The 6510-nt window shown below is 34.4% G+C and overlaps 1 non-coding gene across 1 annotated transcript; it reads left to right on the plus strand.

Moving 5' to 3' along the window:
- Positions 1-4866: 4866 nt before the first annotated feature.
- Positions 4867-4973, plus strand: LOC139894721 (small nucleolar RNA R71). Its single transcript, XR_011775207.1, has one exon. It is a non-coding gene; the product is annotated as a small nucleolar RNA R71 (small nucleolar RNA).
- Positions 4974-6510: the final 1537 nt, after the last annotated feature.

Below are 6510 nucleotides of genomic sequence, written 5' to 3' on the forward strand. Positions count from 1 at the left end.
ATTTTCGAGAACTACACGAAAACAAAAAATCTAACTCTAGACAGCATTATATTATCCTTTAAAACATTTTGAATCTCTCCACACTTAGTTAGCTGTGGTATTGAAATTGTGATTAACTTCATTGTCAACTTCCATCGGACTATCTATGTAATATTTAACTCTGTGAGCATTAACTTTAAATTCAATCCCATTTGAATTTATTAACTCTATTGTTCCGTATGGGAAAACTCTTTTGACTATGAATGGTCCAGACCATCTTGATTTCAATTTTCCAGGAAATAGCTTGAATCGTGAATTGAAAAGAAGAACTCAGTCTCCTTCCTTGAATTCTTTTGAACTTCTGATTCTTTTATCATGCCATTTCTTCGTTCTTTCCTTATAGATTAACGAATTCTCATATGCATCATGTCTTAATTCTTCTAATTCATTTAGTTGACTTAATCTTAGATGTCTGGTTTCATGTAAATCAAGATTACACGTCTTCAAAGCCCAAAATGCTTTGTGCTCAATTTCTACTGGAAGATGACATGCTTTTTTTGTAAATGATTTTAAAAGGTGTGGTTCCAATTGGATTTTTGTAGGTTGTTCTAAAAGCCCATAGTGCATCCTCTAATTTCATGGACCATTCCTTCGGATTTGATCCTACGGTTTTCTCTAGAATAGGTTTTAAAGCTCGGTTGGTATTTTCAACTTGTCCACTTGTTTGTGGATGATAAGCGGTTGAGATTTTATGTGTTACTCCATATCTTTTGAGAACTTTCTCAAGTTGATTATTACATAAATGAGTACCCCGATCACTTATTAAAGCTTTTGGCGTTCCGAACCTAGCAAAAAGACATTTTAAGAAGTTGACTACAACTCGTGCATCGTTAGTTGGGAGAGCTTGTGCTTTCGCCCATTTAGATACATAGTCAATGGCTACGAGAATGTAGAGATTATTATGAGATTTTGAAAATGGACCCATAAAGTCAATACCCTAAACGTCGAATACTTCACATACTTGAATGACGTTTTGTGGCATTTCATCACGTTGACTTATTTTTCCGGCCCTTTGACATGCATCACAGGATTTACAAAGAAGGTGTGCATCTTTGAAAATTGTATGCCAATAGAATCCGGCATCGTAGACTTTCCTTGCTGTGAGTTGAGGCCCATAATGCCCTCCTGTTGGTCCTGTGTGACAATAGTTTAAGATTTGACTAGCTTCATCCCCGAATACGCATCGGCGTATTATTCCATCGGGACACCTTTTAAACAAATGTGGATCTTCCTAAAAATAGTGTTTTATATCACTAAAGAATTTCTTTCATTTTTGGTACGACAACCCTTTTTCAAGGAATCCACAAACTAAGTAGTTTGCATAGTCTGCAAACCATGGAATTTCATTATAATCGATTTTCAAAAGATATTCATCTGGAAAGTTATCTTGTATGGACGATTCATTTAGAACTTCTAATTTGAGATTTTCAAGACGAGAAAGATGATCAGCTGCGAGATTTTCTGCTCCCTTTTTATCCCGGATTTCAATATTGAACTCTTGTAAGAGTAAGATCCAACGAATTAATCGTGATTTGGCATCTTGTTTTGAAAATAGGTATCTAAGAGCAGAATGATCAGTATAGACCACCATTTTAGCTAGAAAGAGATATGAACGAAATTTTTCAAAAGCAAAGACGCTAGCAAGGAGTTCTTTTTCAGTAGTTGTGTAATTTGTTTATGCTCCTTGTAACGTCTTACTAGCGTAATAAATAGGTTGAAATCATTTTTCAATCCTTTGACCTAAAACGGCCCCCATTGCAAAATCACTTGCATCGCACATGAGTTCAAATGGAAGATTCCAATTTAGAGTTATCATGATCAGTGCATTAGTGAGTTTTTCTTTAAGAATATTAAAAGATTTGATGCATTCATCCGAAAAGATGAATGGAGTATCATTTTCTAGGAGTTTATTCATAGGAGTGGCAATTTTAGAAAAATCTTTTATGAAACGTCGGTAAAAACCGGCATGCCCTAGAAAACTCCTAACTCCTCTAACATTGGTGGGATGTGGAAGTTTGTCGATTACATCTACTTTAGCTTTATCCACTACAATTCCTTCCTTTGAAATTTTATGACCAAGAATGATGCCTTCTCTAAACATGAAATGACATTTCTCCCAATTAAGTACTAGATTTGATTGTTCGCATCTAATAAGCGTTCGTTCAAGATTAACTAGAAATGTTTCAAAAGTATCACCGAAGACTGAAAAGTTATCCATGAAAACTTCCATGCATTCTTCTATCATGTCGTGAAAAATCGCCATCATGCACCTTTGAAAAGTTGTAGGGGCGTTGCAAAGTCCAAATGGCATGCGTTTGTAAGCAAAAAGTACCATAAGGGCACGTGAACGTGGTTTTCTCTTGGTCCTCGGGTGCGATTGGAATTTGAAAATATCCGGAGAAACCGTCAAGAAAACAATAGTAACTGTTTCCAGCTAACCTTTCCAACATTTGATCAATGAAAGGTAAGGGAAAGTGATCTTTTCTGGTGGCGTCATTTAGTTTTTTATAATCAATACAAACTCGCCATCCCGTTACAGTCCTAGTAGGAATAAGCTCATCTTTTTCATTTGTGATGACAGTCATGCCACCCTTCTTAGGTACGCATTGAACTGGGCTTACCCATGGACTATCAGAGATTGGATAAATTAAACCTGCATCGAGCAGTTTAATAATTTCTTTCTTAACAACATCTTGCATATTAGGATTTAGTCTTCGTTGGCGTTGCACATATGTTTTATGACCATCTTCCATAAGGATTTTATGTGTGCAATACGAAGGACTTATGCCTTTAATGTCATAAATCTTCCATGCAATAGCTGGTTTATGAGCTTTTAGCACAGAAATGAGTTGAGATTTTTCATTTTCCGTAAGAGAAGTAGATATTATTACAGGTAATTCAGATTCACCATGTAAATAAGCGTATTCCAAACGGTTTGGAAGTGGCTTTAACTCTAATATCGGTGGTTCTTCTATCGATGATTTGTATCGATATTTGTCTTCCTCTTTTAGCATTTGAAGTTCTTCTGTTGTTGGTTCATAATCATTAGCCATGAGTGCGGCTAACATTTTAGCTTCATCAATTGGTTCAGTTCCTTCTCCTAAAGAACATTCTCCTGTTCCTTGTAATTCTGGAAATTATTGTAACAATTCTGCTTGTGAATCAATAGTTTGAATATAATAACATGTATCATCTGCAAATTACGGTTGTTGCATGGCTTTATCAACAAAAAAGGTAACACTCCCGACCTCTATACTTAGGGTCAGTTTCTTACCAAACACGTCTATTATTGCTTTAGCCGTGTTTAAGAATGGTCTTCCTAATATGAGAGGAACTCGAGAATCTTCTTCCATGTCCAGAATAACAAAAACTAATGGGAATACTAAAGTACCAACTTTAACTAGCATGTTCTCCATTATCACTCTAGGATATTTTATTGACCGATCGGCTAGTTGTATGCTTATTCATGTTGATTTCAATTCTCCAAGATCTAGTTTAGCGTATAGTGAATACGACATTAAATTTATACTAGCACCTAAGACTGCCAATGCTTCTATTGAACTAAGACTACCCAGAAAACATGGAATTGTGAAACTTTCTGGTTTCGATAATTTTTCTGGTAGTTTATTCAACAGCACTGCAGAACAATTAGCATTCATTAGTTCTTCCATTTTCTTTCTATTGTGATTAGATCTTTCAAGAATTTAGCATATCTTGGCATTCCTGAAATCACATCAATGAAAGGAAGGTTGACATTTATTTGTTTAAACATATCCAAGAATTTGGATTGCTCGGCTTCAAGTCTTTCTTTTCATATTTTACTCGGGTAAGGAAGCGGTGGTTGGTATGGTTTAACATAAGGCTTTGCCTTAACTGTGTTATCTTTATTAACCTTTTCAACTACCGGTTCTGATTCCTTCTCTTGCTCAGGCTGTGGTGCATGTGTAGTAGGAATAGAGTCATCGGAAATTACAGGTATTTCCGGTGGTTTGAGTGTAATACCACTTCTTGTGGTAATGGCTTTAGCTATTTTATTTCGGGGGTTAGCAATTGTATCGCTAGGTAGACTCCCCGATTTTCTTTCTCCTATTAACGTTGCTAGGTTGCTCACTTCTTGTTCCAGATTTTGAATAGAAGCTTGTTGATTTCTAAATGCTTGAGTGTTTTGTTCATTAGTTTGTTTCTGAGATGTGAAAAACTGAGTTTGAGATTCAACTAGCTTTGACATCATATCTTCTAAATTTGACTTTTTATAATCGGTTTGTGGTGGTTTATTTGAAAAAAATAGGTCTTTGCTGGTTGTAAGTATTATTGAATACTTGTTGATTGCTAAGACCTTGTTGGTTGTTGTATGGAACATTTCGGTTATAATTCTAATTTTGATTGTAGTTTGATCTTGGCGGTTGATAATTATTTTGATAATTATTTCCAGGCCTTTGGTTCATGTATGAAACATTATCTCTTTGTTCCATTGTTTGTTCAATACTGAGACAATCTTTTGTCAAATGTGGTGCTCCACACTGCTCACAACTAATTTGTATTGCGTGAATATCTTTAGTCATCTTTTTCATTCGTCTCTCGAAAGCATCTAACTTTGCGGAAATGGAATCAAAGTCATGGCTAGAATCGGCTCTAGCCGCTTTAGATGAACGAAGGATATCTTTTTCCTGGTGTGACTCATGTAAGTGGGAGGCTGTGTTATCAATAATTTTGTGAGCTTTAGTTGCGGTTTTCTTCATAATGGAACCACCAACTGCTGTGTCGATGTATTTTCATGTAGCAATGTCGCATCCTTGGTAGAATATTTGTACTATTTGATAAGTGTCTAAGCCATGTTGAGGACATCCTCTCAACAACTTTCCAAATCTTGTCCACGCCTCATATAATGTTTCATTTGGCTTTTGTGTGAACGTAAAAATTTCTTCTTGAAGTCTTACGGCTTTAGATGTCGGAAAGAATCTTTTAAGAAAATTTTCAACTAAAACATCCCATGTATCAATCGCCCCTTCAGGTAACGATTCTAACCAATCTTTGGCTTCTCCCTTTAAAGTCCAGGGAAACAACATGAGATAGATCTGTTCATCATCAACTTCTCTGATTTTAAATAGAGTACAGATCATATTAAAGGTTCGAAGATGTTCGTTTGGATCTTCTTTTGGCGTACCACTAAATTGGCACTGATTAGTTACCATATGTAGGGTTTGTCCTTTGATTTCATAATCTGGCGCATTAATATCTGGTTGAGTAATGGCATGACCTTGGCCCGTGCATGTAGCTCTCATTCGATCTTCCATACTTAGAGGTTCCTGATTTTCCATGATTGAATTTGTTAAATCTGAATCAGTAGAGGATTCTGATTTAATGGTTTCTTCCTCGACAATCTCTGGATGAGTAATTTGTGGTTCAGAAGGAATGATTAGTGGTTCAGGATCTCTGAATTGTCCTTGAATATCCTCCGGGTTCTCAATTGTGAGGTCGGGTTCAAAAAATAGATTATCGGAAATTCGATTTGGAGTACTTGGTCGACTAGGTGATGATTCTAAAGAAAAATCAACGGCGACAATATTGGCAAGATGTCTTGATCGAGTTACAGGTGGTGAACGTATGAAAGGTGGTGAACGTTTTGCTTGGTGCATTCACTGAATATCATATTAGTTATAAAGATAAAAATTATTAAAGTTATCAAATTAATAGACTTTTCTGATTTTGTCCACGTTTCGAATAGCCAATAGATGCAGCAGGTAGCCTGGATCCTTTAAATAGGAAGCCCACAACTCGCCACTAACAAATCCAACTATTACTACGAACTAGAAAATTTTGGATGTCTATCAATTTAATCACTTAAAATAATTTTTCGTCGAAATTTAAAGAAAATATAGAAAATTCTATGTCCTAAAAACTAGAGCGTAAAAATGAGAAAGAAGAAGAGTGCGTCGAAAAACGTCGAAAAATAAAAGGTCGAAAAATAATAATAAGAAAGTAAAGCGTCGAAACTTAAAAGTCTAAAAACTAAATATTAAAACTTGCGTCTAAAGGTATTAAAGCTTAAAAGGAATTCTATATCCAAAACGGCAATAACTTAATTAGGCACTAAAATCTTAAAACGACGTCGCAAAATTCTAAAGCACCTAAATCTTAATCTAAAGAAAAAAGCACTTAAGTGATTTTACGGCAAAGCTTAAAAATCTAGAAATAAACAATAACTATGGAAAAATACTAAGTTTAAAACTAATTAAGAACGATAAAAATACAAATTATAAATTAAAATATTAAAATATACAATTTATAAAAAGATATAAAAAATGATAAAATTACTTATTTTTATAAAAATATTATTTTTATATTATTATTTTATAAAAGTATAAATTTTATAATTACTAAAACTAAATAAAACTTAAAAGTACAAATTTAAACAAAACTAAAACTAATTATTATTTAATTAAAACCCTACTTTTAATTACTAATTAATAA

This window comes from Rutidosis leptorrhynchoides, chromosome 2 (genome assembly GCF_046630445.1).
Source record: "Rutidosis leptorrhynchoides isolate AG116_Rl617_1_P2 chromosome 2, CSIRO_AGI_Rlap_v1, whole genome shotgun sequence".
In the NCBI taxonomy this organism is placed as follows: Eukaryota; Viridiplantae; Streptophyta; class Magnoliopsida; order Asterales; family Asteraceae; genus Rutidosis; species Rutidosis leptorrhynchoides.